A 16,998-nucleotide genomic window follows, 5' to 3' on the forward strand; every position below is an offset into this window, starting at 1 on the left:
CCGATTAAACCATAGGCATAGCCTAATTAGATACAGATGGTTTGACCCCGAAAATTATCCTATCCGGACGTAAACGCACTTCCTCTCTACCACTTTATTCCCTTGTCACTCTCTGTTATTGTTTGTGTCTTGTTTATTTTTTCTTTATCCAAACTCTTTCCTCTGTCTGGCGGCTTTATTTATAAAGTCGGGCTGTGGCCTTTTATCTAAAATGCTTTATTGTGTACGCGCTTAATAAATTAATTAGTGCATATAATGTTTTACAGCTGAGAACACGGCTATGTTGGATTCTGTTCAATCTTGTACAGTGATTGATGGATGTGTTAACCACCTGAGACGTAAAGTGATTGATCTACTGCAAAATATTAGATTGCCGTAGTTTTTTCTTTGAAAAGATGCTTCAGCGGGAGTGGGAGAAAGGGCAAATCCCACTTACTAAAGTTAGACAAAACAACTCTAAAAAAAAGGTGAGACTTCTCTCGTTCCAGGAAACGCAGCCGCCGCCTATGGCTCCACTTCCCTAAAAAGCTTAGCGTTTTTCCGCCTCCCGCCAGCACTGCTGTCGGTCCGCCTCGTCTCCAGTGGACTTAAGGCCATGGGGGCACGCTAGATCCCCGCACTTGTCGGTGGGAGGGCTCTGTTTTTTAGATCTTTCTTTGAGTTTTGTTTGGGTTGGTGTCCTGTTCAGGAATGCGAGACGACGGCGACTCCATGAAGATGGAATAAGATTCTCCATGTCTAGCCCCCGTTCCGGTGGTGTGTCTAGCATCGTTGGTAGGCCTGCGGAGGTGTGTCTTTGATGGATCTGTCTTTGGTGGATCTGCTCAGATTTGGTCATCGTTCGTCTTCGTTTGTGTCTTCAGATTGGATCCTTCCGATCTACGCTACTCTTTACTGGCGGTGGTTGTTGTTCTGGTGCGCTGGTCCTATGTGGCCTTAGCACGCCGACTTCCCGACTGTCTACTACAACAAGTTTTGCATGGCTTCGATGAGGGAGGAGCAATCGCGGCGGCGGTGTGCCTTCGACTCGCTTCAGTGCTTGAGTTGTCGCTAGGTGGTCTATGGATCTGGATGTAATTTTTATTATTTCTGGTGTTTGTTGTACTGCCATGATTGAAGATGAATAGATTGAATGATTTCCCGTAAAAAATAACTTGCAAAACAAATAGTAAGACCAAACCAAAAAATAGCTAAATGCTCTATCTGGGATAATATTCATGTACCACAAAATGCTCATGTTAGCTCTGATATTTCTTATGTCCATCTTTGTTTTTGACTCATGTTAGCACTGATTTTTGTTCTTATGTCCACAAAATGCTCATGTTAGCACTGATTATTCTTTGGTGATTCTCGAGTGTAGTTATCCATAACATGCAAGAATAACCGGTAATGGATAAGATGCCATCTCTTCGTATAGCAAGCTTCTGATAGAATCTTTTGCAAAGATTGGGGCGCGACTAAACCACAAGCGTAGCCAAATTAAATTCAGATGTTTTGACGCTGGAAATGATCCTATCCAAACATAAAAGCCCATCTTCCATGTCACCTTATTCCCTTGTCACTCTCTTATTTTCTTCGTGTCTTGTTTATTTTTGCCTTTATCCAATCTCTTTCCCGACGCTTCTTTGTGTGCGCACTTAATAAATTAATTATTACGTAAATATTTTACGGCTGAGAACACGGTGCTGGATTCTGTTCGACCTTGTAGACGGTTGATCGACGTGTGAACCACTTGAGACATATTCTCATTCCTTTGTTAGGTTCCGTCGTAGCTTCTGACCGATTGATGCCGACAGGATTGTTGTTGTTGTTGTTGTTGTTGTTGTTGAGGAAATGGATCAATGCCCACTACTCATAGTGAGAGTAACATAGATAATAACATGCATACCACATATGCAAACAAGATGATATGACAATAAATTATAGAGGAGTGAAACAAATGAAGTAACACAATATGTTAGCATCACATAAAGAAAGTCACTCACCATTATAAACAACCTCAGTTAAATCTACATTGGCGTTGCGTGCCCAATGGAAGGGCCGTTGCCTGAATTATTCAACGGTATTGGTCAGGCTAACTAGTCAGTCTCGTTTGCATTACCTGCCACCCGTGCACTGTCGACGTAGTGATAATTGGTCTTAAAAGGTTAGGTGCAATTAGGCGAGATGAATGACCCGATCTAGCTAAGCTGTTTCACCCAGTAGTCAATGGAATATGTCGATCTAGCTGGTGATAGCTACTTACTTACGAGAAATACACTTTGGTTCTTGGGTATATATACACCTTATATGAGAAAACAAAATACAAAAAAAGTAAAAAAAAAATTAGAAGATTTTTCTGAAATAAAGTTGACTTACTTTTGCGCTAGTATATAAACTTTTACGAACAAAACCCAGCGTTGACTTCAGGGTCAAAAAACAAAAATTATTTGCTACTATAAGTCACTATTCACACTATTTTGACTGAAATTTTTGTTTTTTAAGAAGTCAACAGGGCTTTTTCTTTTTGTGGAATTTTTATTACAAGTACAATGGAATGTCAACTTTATTTCAAAAGTATATTCAGAATTTTTTATTTATTACTATTTTTCCATATAGGGTGTATATACACACATAGACCAAAAGTTCCCCTCCCTTACTTGACCATCAAATTTCACCCATCTCTAGCTAGCTAGTGTGGAAAATGAGCAAGGGGTTATCAACTCCTCACAGTGCTAGCTGGGCATGCACCTAATTAATCCCTGATGTACGTACGTATTACTATACTACCTCTGTAAACCAATAAAAGCATTTAGATCACTACTTTAGTGATCTAAACGCTCTTATATTAGTTTACGGAGGGAGTACTAAATTTCATCTAGCTATAAAGTTTGTAAGAAACTTGCTGCGCAAATTAGTGAGGCAGTGCAATGCAAGCAAACAACGTGATGTGCAGAATGAAAGCAAAGAAGCTTTGGTTATAGCCAACGGTCGGAGTACATCAGTAATTAAGCAGCAAAGCGGGTCGATCGATGGGATTAATGTAGTCCGCTCCGAAAGATCATGTGATCCGTTGGTTGTTAACTGGAGTGCTCACTCACTTTGGCTTAACGGTCAAGCGAGACTGACATCATATATGCATATCGTAACGCCGTCCGCCCCGTTACTTGCTTTGCAGCGGCCACAGTTTCCGTCCGTCCATCCGTTAACTGACGGCCGCCGACGTTTTATCTCACCTCCATCAATCGGCACTAATTAAGCACAGCACGCGCAGCAGAGCCAAGATCAGTGATAGAATCATTACAACTAGTTACTTTTACCGGAGTCAAATTCGCAGCACTGTAAGCCGTCTAGTATGAATATATACCACCATTGGTTACTCAGTATCCAACGATTGTGACGTTTGTTACTACATATAACGTCGTGATCGATGGCTGGAATAAACTTTGATACTTGCGCATCAGCTCCAACTCAACTAGGCCGACCACCAAATAGAACAAACTCTCTCTCTCTCTCTCTCTCTCTCCCTCCCTCTCTCTCTCTCTCTCTGAGATGGAATCCACAAGATTAATGCTTAGTGACAAGTTGCTTACGGGCCAACGATCAACTAGTACGTAGTAATTCCTTTGTAAATGAACTTAGCTCGTTAACTAGTCAACTTAATTACTCCCAAAGCTAATCAACTAAGCTGTTCCCGTCAAGTGTCGAGGAACATGAACACAACTTGGTTCATTACGCTGCAACCACGAAACACTCAACGTGAGGCCACAGCTCAATAGTAACTGGAGCTAGGATGAAAGACCAAGCAGTAGAAAGAGGGGGCTAACTAATTAATTAATACAGTACACCCATATGTACCGGAGGTAGACACATGCTGAATGAGTGGTTAAATTTTAAGACAACTTTAGAGCAATGTGTGTAGCTCCAAGTTAACTCCTAGACACTGTCATTCACAAACAAAAGAAAAAACACCCTATAGATACGGTGACACAAGTCGATTCGTAAGCACTCATCTAACTAAGATTGATCGTACACCTCAGCCAATCCGCAGGCACGAGGGAGGACTACTGATAATTTCAAAATAAGCTAGGTGATCGAGATTATCGATTCTCTTAGTTAACATGTTAAAAAAAATCTCTGTCTAAGCTGGCCGAGGGCGTGTAAACAATTGTACTACTCGAGCGGAGTACAACTTGTTAAGGAGACCTCTTACCTCTATGTGTGTGGATATTCTGAGGCACAAACATCACTTAAATACTCTGTACCAATGAAACTGAATCGACAGACAGTGCTGCGACATACTCCTACTAAATAGTATGAATGATTAAGTAATCAAGACTGCTTAATCCCACTGAGATTAATTAATTGCACCCATCTTGATCCCATGTAGATGTTTATATCTGAAAGATCCAGCAATCGTTGGCCTTTCTTGTATTAAGCTGGTAGCAAAATGCACAGGGTGATAGTAGGATCAAGGAATAAGAGAAGAGGAAAGAGGAGAGAAACGAACGAAACAACATATTGGTGCAAGGGACCAAACGGAGGCATGTATAGGCAGTCCTAATCATACATGTAGATGACAGGCACAAAAATATACACGTACTTGCAAGTGGGACCAGGCAAACTCCTACGTACGTACTCAAAATAATTAAAATTCTACTTCTGTCTACTTTGTCCTATGTCAAATTAATTTAAGTTTGACTAACTATATAGAAAAACATGCTAAGATTTACAAAACCAAATACACATAATATAAAAGTATATGTTTCATAGAAAGATGTCATGAGACTAATTTCGTGTTCCTAATGTTAATATTTTTTATAGACTTAGTCAATCATAAACAAGTTTGACTGATGACAAACCCAGAACTTCAATTTTTTTGGAAATGATGGTAGTACATATGTACAGATCGGTCGACGTATATTTTGTCAGTTTCAAGAAAACGTGGCTAACGATTAAAGAGCCTAACAATTAGTGGTGCCATAGCCATAGGGTTTAGGGGGATCCTGGTCGCTCACCCCCTGAAGACCGTTACGTAGCTCGTTAATTAGCTTATTGGTCATGACTACTCATGAGTAGTATGTGTACACACACACACACACACACACACACACATAACCAAGCACAAACATGGGAGACTGGGATGGATTCACTTACTGATTACGCGCACATGTGATGTGCCACCAACCAGCTGAACCCGGCATGGCAGCTCGTCATAGCTAACTTGTGAGCTTTATGTACTCCATGGCTTTCCATCCTGCTGAACCACTACTTTGTGGTGCTAGCTACATTCGTGCATGGCAAAATTTCGACCAATCGCACCGGTAAAAATTTGGCAGAAACTGAACTATGCATGATTAGCCCCTTTTAACTTGCCATCCATGGTTTATTAATCAACAAAGATGAAAACCAACAGAACCAGCAATGAATTACATATGTCTCTCATCATATACTGCACGTAGAATGTATTTCTTGGGCAACACATAGAGGAAGAAAAACACATTTTCTTCTAGAATAAAAATATATGCATATGACGGAACCCGTCGTCCATGCATATATTTTGTTGGTTGTGCTTGGACAACACATTTTTGTTTTTTTAGAAAAGGAGGATGACCCCCGGCCTCTGCATCTGGGAGATGCATGCGGCCATTTTATTGATTATTCTCGAGGATCTTACAAAGTAGTACAACAATATGTCTGAATCCGCCATCTTGACAACCTATGCCGCTACTCCTATCCATATGATGAAGAGGTGCAAGCTGAGCCATATACCCAGTCCTCTCACCTAAGCCTAACATCTAAAGCTGGAAGCCCCGACCGAGCCACATACCGGATCTGGGGCACAATCCAGTCCGACGCACTCACATGTGTCGTCGCCACCATCTTCCACTTGTCCATCTTCAGAGTAGATTGAGGTACCAACCTTGGCAGGTTCCTCCGCCATCGACGCCACCATGACGCCAAATGACGACCACCACCTATGCCAGTCCATCTCCAAGCCGAAGGAGCGCTACCACAAGATGAAGACCGGCGGTAGAATAGATGAAACGTTGCACACATTGCCGCCGCCAAACACCTCACACGCACCGCAAAGCGCCCACCGTACTTCCGGGAACCCGAGGCGACACCTTCAAGAAGGAGCACGACGAGGGTACGATGTCGTCGCCCACAAGGGGAACTAGAGCTTTCGCCCAAAAGGAGAGAACAGTGAAAGATGGGAGAGGACCTCGACAAGGCCTCCAAGAAGGGAACCGACGCCCAGCAAAGGCGCCGCCATTGTCGTGGCCTCCGCCGACGGCCAAGGGTTTCCCCCGGTCCCGCCCCCATCCCATCCACTCGGCCAAAAACCTGGCCAGAGGAGCGCACGCAGCCGAAGAAGGTGTTCGACTTCATCGAAGCAGGCACGCCGGGTGACGGGGCACCCCGACCCACTGTAGTAGACGTCCACCGAGACCTCGCCGCCTGCGCGGCCGAAGTCAAGGACCACCAGCAGCCACGGCCGTCGCCCGCAGAGGCAACGCCATCCACACCACCCGAGGCCGCCGCCCCGGCATCCACCCACCGCACACATCCCGTCGAACCATGGAGAAAGACCCATACCGCGGCCACCAGAGAGCACCACACCGCAATCCAAGCCGGGCAGGACGAGGCAGGGCCACGCCGGCCAGATCCGGGCAGATCCGGCGAACCCCGGCTCACCAGCCGCTAGATCGGAGGAGCGCCCCGATCCAGGGCCGAGCCGGCCTGCTGATGGGCGGCGCCGAGGCCCCCGCACCGGATCGGGAGGGGGCGAGACGGTAGGAAGCGGGCGGCGGCGTCTTCTGATGCGGGGAGGGGGGTCTCCATAGGCCGAGGGGGGCGTGCGGGGAAGCCCCGCCGCCGCCTACCGCCGCGCGGGCAAGCCCAGCGACGGCTGCCGCCGGCGGCGGGGGAGGAGGAGGGGCGGCAGGGAACCGGCGGGCGACTAGGGTTGCGCCCCCGAGTCGCCCGAGAGCGGACGACGCGGGAGGAACGGGCAGACCAGGTTATAACCAAGAGAATCCCAACTTGGACAACACATACACTCTTCTTAATCATTTGCATCACGGCCTACAAGCTTAAGGATAGGGGTGGAAATTGGTAGCGGATAATCCGAAATATCCGATATTCGTATTCGAGAAAATGCCTATTCGTATCCGAAACATCCGCATCCGAACCAAAATGGAAATGGAAATTATCCGTATCCGAATGTATTAAATAAATAAAAAATAAAATATGATACGAGATTTTGAGACAAATATGGATATGGAAGTGGATATATCCGTATCCGAATAAGATTATGGGAGGTAATTTTCAAAATTCTAGACCCAATATTCCAATTATCCAACATAAAAGCCAAATAAGTGGTCAAATTTTACTCTTTATATGATTAAACTTATAAATTATTATGCATTACAATAGTATTTATTCATAAACCTATTTATCATTGACTTATTGTATGTCACAAGTTGATTATTTCAGGTCACATAGCTATCGACTAATTTACTTAAGCAATATGTTGATATTATTCGTATACGTTCCGAATCAAGAAAATATCCGATACATATCCGTATTCGAATAATATCCGAGCCGCATCCGTATCCGATAACATCCATATTCGGATTCGTATTCGTTTTGAAAATATGAAAATGAAAGTGGCAAGAGCACTATCCGATCCGCATCCGATCCGTTTCCACCCCTACTTAAGGACACCCCTCGTCCCCTCCACACTTCGGATTACTTGTCCAAACCTTCCATAAATACTTTTCACGACTAAACAGTCAATTATGAATATGACGGTAACATTGTGCATATTTTTGGTAATAAAACTAAAATACAAGTATGTTGTCTTACACTTTGTTGGTTGCGCTAAAAATATTGTCCATGTACAATATATACTTGGAGCAAAACATTGATGGTGTACGTATATCATAACAACCCATGGTCTCTAAAGCAAAATATGCCATCGAATCTGTCTTGCATCAGTGTTAGAGCATTTGGACAATTGGATAGTTGAAGGAACCCAAGTATGCATCAAATATAAGGTCCTAAAAGTCGGGAGGTAAGCACCAGACAGCAGGGTAAGGGCCACCAATAACGTGGTATCCTAGTGAAGGGATCTTCTCCACGACGCCATAGTCGGTGTCTTGATCTTCCTTGCAATACATCCGGTTGCCACCTATAGATCTCGTCAGGTATGCTTTTCCGTCGAACTTCTTATCTGTGTTGATGGATAGGCATCGATGGTTTGAGTAGTAGATATGGTTTTTGTTTACGCCACCGCGGCCGCCCCTGGGCACATGCACCGCTCTCGAGGAGGAGGCTAGCCCCAAGAACAATGCGTAGTCGCCCAAGCTATGCACCTCCACCCACTTGTAGTCGTGTGCGGCGTCACTGTCAGCATCATCGGCTTCGGCGAGCTCAAACACCTTGAAGAAGGGTTGGCAGTTCCCGGACCACTTGATCATGACCGCCATGGCCAGCTTACCATGCAGATTGAAGATGTAGCTAGCGTAATCATAGGAGCCCCTGCCCACGAATCCGGGGCCATGGCGCATTTGGACATTCAGCGGATGGGCGGCGGTGATCGTGGGCGCGCCGTCTTCCTTCTCGCCGATGTCGTACCTGAACACGTTCTCGCTGCCGCGCGCCATGCCGTAGAGCACCCCGCGGCAGAAGGCAACGTCGCCGAGTTGCTCCTTGTCGCACCGGTCCAGCGTCCACCCGCTGTCCGGGCAGCCGATCCTGCACAGCGCGAGGTTGCACGTGTCGGTGATGGCGGCCAGGATGCACCGGCCCGAGGTGGGGGCCTCGGAGAAGACGGTCTTCCAGACGAGGTACGGGTGCCCGCGGTAGCGCGGGCACGCGATGGTCCTCTGCTTCTCGGAGAGGGGCACCTCGGCGCCGGAGAAGAGGTTCGCGATGATGACGCGTGCCCTAAGGCGGCCGGCAGCGATCCAGCCGCCGTCGTAGGACCCGTTGAACCACGTACGGCGTAGGCTTGTCGGGAGCCTGAGCTGTAGGACTCCGGCGTCCTCCGGGCAGTAGAACAGCTTATGATTGTCCGGCGTGCTCCAGTCGCACGGCGAGAGGAGCAGCAGCGGCAGCGCGGGCGGCGGCGGGTGCCGGGACGCGGCGGCGCGCCACGATCTGCAGACTGCGGCGATGAGGACGCGGGCACGCGGGCATGCGACCTTGGAGCGGACCACCTCGAGGAGCTCGTCGGGGAGGTCGGACCACTGCACGCTTGGCGCCGCTCGCCCCACGCCGCCGATCATCGGCATCGCAGATTTGTTAGTTAACCGATCCGAGGCCAAAGTACATATTGTCTCCTAGGCCTAACAAGAGAGGGAGACCGTACACAGCACGTACGCACGATCGTATCCGAGCACATCTCAGTTGCAGAATCGAATTCGTAACATGCGCATAATAAACGGGGTCTGCTCGTTTTTCTCTCGTTCGTGGCGGTTGGAACCCTAGCCGCAACCAGGAGAGGCCATCTTCCAGTGCCTTCCTCCGGCGGCTCCCCTCCGCCGGCAGCCTCGGTCGTCGGTGCTGAGGGGGGATCGCCGGATCCACGCGTGTGGATCATTTTTATTTCTTTGTAGTCTAGGTTTTTAGGCTGTTCATCGTCTTGGCCTAGGCGATGATGATGACGGTGCTGAATAAAGGTTTTTGGGATCCTTCCCTGACGTACCCATTGGTCCTATGATTGAGGATGACTTTGGAAACTAGTCTGTTCAAATAAGGATGGCGTAGCGGCGACGGCATCCTCGTGGTGGACCTGTGTCCTCGGGCACTGCCGTTGCGACGACGTTTGCCCCAGCGTCGGCGTGGAGTTTGGGAGGTAGTCCACGAGCGAATGCAGATTGTGGTCTGCATCGACGAAACGTGTGCTGGGTTCGTGATTCATGGATGGCAGGTATGGTTTCCTTCTTCGGCGTCTTAGACGTGGTGGGGTGTTAGATCTGGAGTTCGATGGCGTGTCCGGGGTGTTGCCCCGGTCTGATTCGTTCAACGGCAATGGCTTTATTTTTGGTGAGCCACTTTGGAGGTCCACAAAGCTGCATACCAGCGATGGAGCCGTGTCGAGCTCGGTGAGGAGGTGATCCGTCATTCTTTTCTTCGGTGGCTGTTGTGGTGGTGCGGGAGGCAGGTGACGGGTGCTGGAGTCAAGCTCAGAGATGTTCTATTATATTTTCAATTTTGTCATGTCGGTCCTTACGTGACTTGTACTTTATTCTTTATAAGATATGAATAGGACACATATTACCATGCAAAAAAAAGAATCGAATTCGTAACAATTATGTGTTCCTGCGGTTTCTTACTATGGAACACTTAAAACGAAAATAAAATCTTGCTTCTTGTACTCTGCACTGCAGAAAATGCAGAAATTCTTGAAATTTGCTGCGTGGTTACGTTAGGGGTCCAGGGAAAACAGGTCGCACCATTCCCAATCCATGTTGTGAACATTGATCTTTTTTTCCGCTCTCGCAAGGTGACTAGGGAAAAACTTCTTCTCTTCGATATTCGTCGACGAGCGCGTCGATTCGCCCCCTCTCCGCCTGCCGCTCTGGCAGCAGGTGGCGGGGTGGGTATTCCTAGTGCCTCGGCTTAGATAGGTAGGGTTTTAGTTCTCACAAGGGCAGCGCTCGGACGGATGTGGCGTTTCTTCTTTGAGTCAATCTCCCCGGCTTCAATCCTCCTCGAGTTCGTTCGTGGGGTTGGATTTGACGGAGCTCCGGTGTAGATTCCTGCCAGCTCCTTGGAGCGGCAAGGTTAGGGTTTCTCGTCGTGCATACGCAACGACGAGATTTGGTATTAGGTTTTTATAATTGATTCAAGGATTCAATGGTGACGACTGCGGCTCCCGAACGATGGTCCTTAGGGGCACATGCACGAAGACTTTCCGGCTGTTACCGACAAGGTCAGGCCGGCTCCCGTATGGGAGCGACGACAACAACGCATCGGTGGCTCGTTCTGGCGGCGTCAATGGTCGTTTGGTTGTCCATGGGTCTTGATGTAATTTTTATTATGTCTGGGGTGCTTTGTAATTCTGGTAAATCTTTATAATAGATCTGATATTTCGCAAAAAAGAAAAATCTAGGGAAGGCAATTGGTGGGCAAATTATGCAATGGAGATGCACAACTGACACATTCTATTGCAGTAGGACGATTGTTTCTTTATGGTAAATCATGTCCGAAACAATACAAATTATGTTCGATATGTTGACAACTCCAGCACTCGTCTCGCCGAAGCCGCCTGTGTGTGATAAAATTGCCGCCGGACACCAGCATATCCTAATTCACCTGTGGACAAGAACAACGACGATGAATTAACTTAATTAACTTAACTTTTACTAAAGCAAAATGCAACAAGAGATCAGATCCGAATAACATGAGCATTGTGGACTGAAGCTCCAAACGCAATGTCAGAAAAATAAACCACCAACGTTTGATCAAAGCAATGGATAACGAAAAGTAAAAGTCACATGATCAGGCCATGATGCAGGGCATCTCCCTTCGAGACGCAAAGAAAGCAGAGGTGCTTAATCAGCAAGCTTTCTTCACACGGTCAAGCCAATCATGATCACACCCTAACCAAAACGAAACTGGGCCAGCCAATGAGACAAGAAAGCTTTTCTAGAGTCGGCAAAAAAGAACAACTATTATATTATGGAAATGCTTTTAGAACCCCAAGAGACTATATTATTAGCTGGCGAAGAGTCGGAAAATCAGAATGTTCAACAAGAGAAGACCCCACAAAAACCAACAAGATCTTGATTGCAGTTGTTGTCTGCTATGATCAAGAATTGAGAGCTGAGGATTAAACCCTTTGGTACATGAAGAGAATGAGGTGAGATAGACTATATTAGGGGTGACCTCTCCTATTTTTATTGTTTGGTGTTGGGTTTATGGCACTTGTCCTACCTGCCAGGTGTCGTTTTCTTTTTTGACCTATTTGTTTGTGTTTGCCATTGCAACTATGAAAAACAGGTTGGTGCATGATGAGCTCCAAGATGAGGCCTGGATCCGTGTTGTCGCCAAGATGAATACAGTAGCCCAACTACGTGAATTCATTGAGCTGGCTTCGACCGTTACCTCGACCTCCCTCGACCCTAACACTCCGGACGCCATCTCCTGGAACTAGAACCTCAACGGCAAATATTTGGCTAGCTCGGCCTATCGGGCACAATTCCTTAGATCTTATTCAAGAATTTTCGGCGACAAAATATGGAAGGCGCATGCGGAGACAAAGTGCAAACTTTTCTCCTGGCTGGTCCTCCACAACCGGGTCCTTACGGCTAACGGACTCGCCTTGCATGGCTGGCCACATGACCCCGTCTGCCAACTATGCCTCCGCACGAACGAGAATGCAAAACACCTTTGCAGGACCCGCCTGTTCACTTCCGCAGTCCGCACCCTTATCCTGACTTGGGTGGGGGAGCCGCTTACGTTTTCTCTGGCTGCCGCTTCCCCCTCAATCGACGCCCGGTGGGATGCTGGCCCTAAAAACTCCGACAAAAATTTGAGAAGGCGACGCAACGGCTGCCTCGTCTATATAATGTGGCATGCCTGAAAGGAGAGGAACCGACGAATCTTTGAAGGTACAAGATTGACTTACATCGAGGTTGCGCACCTAACCTTCGAGGAGATCATGCAACTCGATATGGCCGTCCGACCAACAGCGACCCAAATTCATGAGTAGTTAGCATGCCGCACTTGGTGTGATCCTTCGGATCTTGGGGTTTCCGGCATGTCCCCTTTCAAAACATGCCACACTGTACATATTTCCCTCTACTTAATGAAAAGGCAGCTCTCCTGCCAGTTCCTCAAAATTTGTTTGAGGGTTTTCACATCACTTTGTATCAGTTCAGCCATTTGTGCCTTTATCTGTAAAGAGGGGAGAAAGCCTGCTTCGCGAGAACGATGGCCGAGTGGCCAGTCTCTATTTCCACTTGAACTCCCTTTTCTTTTTTGATAAATGAATATGTATGTCTACACCCATCTCTATGAGCCTCGTTTGTGCTTGGTCCCGGCAGATCCAGCTAGTTTCCAAGTTTTATATGCATGCACACTTGGACACTTGTCCAATTATTTGTCTCCCTTTTTCCTTTCTGTTCATTGCTTTCACATCGAAAGGGATATGCAATCTGCATGCTCTCTATCCTTGATACTGTATTATTGTAGGACCAGTATAGTTTTTATGTGAAAAAATGGGACCATAAGTTATAGAAAAAAAATCATATCCTGTTGAAGAGAAAGAACAAATCCCACTGACTATTGACACAGAGAGGAAGGGAGCTAACAAAAGTAAGTCCTAATAAATTTGGCTAAAGGTTTCCAGATGACGTCACAAAGCTATAAAGACAAGTCCAATATCTAAAGAAAATATATCGAAAGAGGATGATGACATGCGTCGAGCATATCTAGATTGATTCGGCCTGAAATAATAACACATGACTCATGATACACAATATTTATTTCGGCATTAAGGCTAGTTTATTTGTCTAACACCAACAAAAACCCAAACAAACTTGCTTTAATATATATCAGCATCTGATCACATAGTCAAGTGGGGTTTATCTAGGGTTCCATCAGAAAAAAGCTTATGCTAACACTGATATTATTCTTTTATATGTGTGATTCTCAAACGTAGTTATCCATAACACACAAATATGATGCTTGGCCTTCATTCAGGAATGTTCTTTCAGAATGTTCTCCAAGATACCATTTATATTAGAAAAAAAATCTTGTAAAAGCCACTGAATCAAGGCGCCACTGAGTTATGCTGGATTAGTTTCGTTTGCCCTGTGTTCTAACCTTCTAGGAGGATTTCAACACATGCGTCATGTTGATGAAGGGAGATTTTATATTATACCCCCCCCCCCTGTAAAGAAGTATAAGTTACTCCCTCTGTAAAGAAAGATCACTAACATTTCTTTAGAGAGGGACAATTTTACATGCACTTCTCCTTTTGTCAAGAAAAATATGTTTTTGTGTTTCTCATTCATAGGGAACTCTTCAAAATAGATAAATCCGGTTGTATTAGCGCGAGAATAACCTAATCTAGCCATAAATTGACATAGGGTGTAGTGTATGTTCACCTGTTCAAGTATTCAGGTAAGATGTGGTGGCCGTGCATTCAACCGAACACGCCGTGGATCACATGTACATGACAGATGGCGCCCGAATCTCAGATGAGCAAGCAAGCCAAGTATACTTTGACGGCTATGGCTTTCGGAGCCAAATGCCCTCACTTTCTTCTTTATTTCTGCCTTTATCTTATCTCTTTCCTTGTACCGGTTTCTATATGCGCACTAGATTAATTGATTACTCCATAAGATGTTTTTGTTAGAAACATCCTTTAGTATTAACATAATAGGATCTTGATCTCCAGATTAGAACACCTCTTATACTAAAAATTTGGGACTCACCTTGACTTGCAGAAATCATTATTGGATAATCCTTGCAGGCTTCCATGAGTCTCCAGAGATGTGGAGTCCTTCCGATGAGAAAAGCAGCAGCAAGGTATATGGCAGCAGGGATGCAGCAGCGCTGCAGTCGAAGAGGAAGCCCATGGATGTCGACAACACTCCTCTCCTGATGGCCGCCGGTAGACGTCGGTCTTCCAGCCCCTAGCACAACTTTAGGATCGGGCAGTTTGGTCGATAGCCACGGTTTCTGTTAGCCTCTCTTACGTGCTATCCTTTTGTTTCTTTCTTCTATATCAAGTGCTGGGGCCGGGGACCAGGTCCAAAGTTGTTGGCCTACAGGCCTCCGATCAAGGCTCCTACATGAAAGGTGTTGGGGAACGTAGCATAAATTCAAAATTTTCCTACGTGTCACCAAGATCTATCTATGGAGTCATCTAGCAACGAGGGAGGAGTGGATCTACATACCCTTGTAGATCGCGCGCGGAAGCGTTCAAGAGAACGGGGTTGATGGAGTCGTACTCGTCGTGATCCAAATCACCGATGATCCTAGCGCCGAACGGACGGCACCTCCGCGTTCAACACACGTATGGAGCAGCGACGTCACCTCCTTCTTGATCCAGCAAGGGGGGAGGAGAGGTTGATGGAGATCCAGCAGTACGACGGCGTGGTGGTGGAAGTAGTGGGATTCCAACAGGGCTTCGCCAAGCGCTGCAGGAGGAGGGAGATGTGTCATGGGAGGGAGAGGGAGGCGCCAGGGCTTAGGTGCGGCTGCCCTCCCTTCCCCCCACTATATATAGGGCCAAGGGAGAGGGGGGTGCAGCCTTGGCCCTTCCTCCAAGGAAGGGTGCGGCCAGGGAGGAGTCCATCCTCCCCAAGGCACCTAGGAGGTGCCTTCCCCCTTTAGGACTCTTTCCTTCCCTTATCTCTTGGCGCATGGGCCTCTTGGGGCTGGTGCCCTTGGCCCATATAGGCCAAGGCGCACACCGCTGCAGCCCATGTGGCCCCCCGGGGCAGGTGGACCCCCTTGGTGGACCCCCGGACCCCTTTCGGCACTCCCGGTACAATACCGATAATGCACGAAACTTTTCCGGCGACCAAAACAAGACTTCCCATATATAAATCTTTACCTCCGGACCATTCCGGAACTCCTTGTGACGTCCGGGATCTCATCCGGGACTCCGAACAACTTTCGGGTTACCGCATACTAATATCTCTATAACCCTAGCGTCAGCGAACCTTAAGTGTGTAGACCCTACGGGTTCGGGAGACATGCAGACATGACCGAGATGACTCTCCGGTCAATAACCAACAGCGGGATCTGGATACCCATGTTGACTCCCACATGTTCCACGATGATCTCATCGGATGAACCACGATGTCAAGGACTTAATCAATCCCGTATACAATTCCCTTTGTCTAGCGGTACGATACTTGCCCGAGATTCGATCGTCGGTATCCCGATACCTTGTTCAATCTTGTTACCGGCAAGTCTCTTTACTCGTTTCGTAACACATCATCCCGTGATCAACTCCTTGATCACATTGTGCACATTATGATGATGTCCTACCGAGTGGGCCCAGAGATACCTCTCCGTTTACACGGAGTGACAAATCCTAGTCTCGATTCGTGCCAACCCAACAGACACTTTCGGAGATACCTGTAGTGTACCTTTATAGCCACCCAGTTACGTTGTGACGTTTGGCACACCCAAAGCACTCCTACGGTATCCGGGAGTTGCACAATCTCATGGTCTAAGGAAATGATACTTGACATTAGAAAAGCTTTAGCATACGAACTACATGATCTTGTGCTAGGCTTAGGATTGGGTCTTTGTCCATCACATCATTCTCCTAATGATGTGATCCCGTTATCAATGACATCCAATGTCCATGGTCAGGAAACCGTAACCATCTATTGATCAACGAGCTAGTCAACTAGAGGCTTACTAGGGACATGGTGTTGTCTATGTATCCACACATGTATCTGAGTTTCCTATCAATACAATTCTAGCATGGATAATAAACGATTATCATGAACAAGGAAATATAATAATAACTAATTTATTATTGCCTCTAGGGCACATTTCCAACAAAAGGTGTGGGGTGAAAAAAACCTCCTGTTTTCTCTCGGGTTGTTACCTGAGATCAAATTCCAACATTCTCCCCCTTGATCGTAAGGTTAACAAACATCATAAACCCACTCATAACAGAAATAACATACCAAAGTAAGGTGTCACAGTGACCTATCAAATGGCATTGGACCTCAGTACTTATAGTATATCATTCTTTCTTGAAATGGAAAACATAATGCTTTATGGGAGTTGGATTATTCAACGGTCCTTATTTCCAGGATCAACAAGACTTTACAGCAACCCATGCTAGCAACATAATCATTCAATTGGGTGGTAAGTCTTTGATAAACGGATCCGTAAAACATTCAGATGTACTCATACGCTCAACTTCAATAGCTTGACCCTGGATTCTATCTTTCACAACACAAAACATATTGTCAATGGTTTTGGCAACCCCATTTGACTTGTTGTTAGTCGCATAGAAAATTTCAT

Source organism: Triticum urartu, chromosome 3 (genome assembly GCF_003073215.2).
Source record: "Triticum urartu cultivar G1812 chromosome 3, Tu2.1, whole genome shotgun sequence".
Classification (NCBI taxonomy): Eukaryota; Viridiplantae; Streptophyta; class Magnoliopsida; order Poales; family Poaceae; genus Triticum; species Triticum urartu.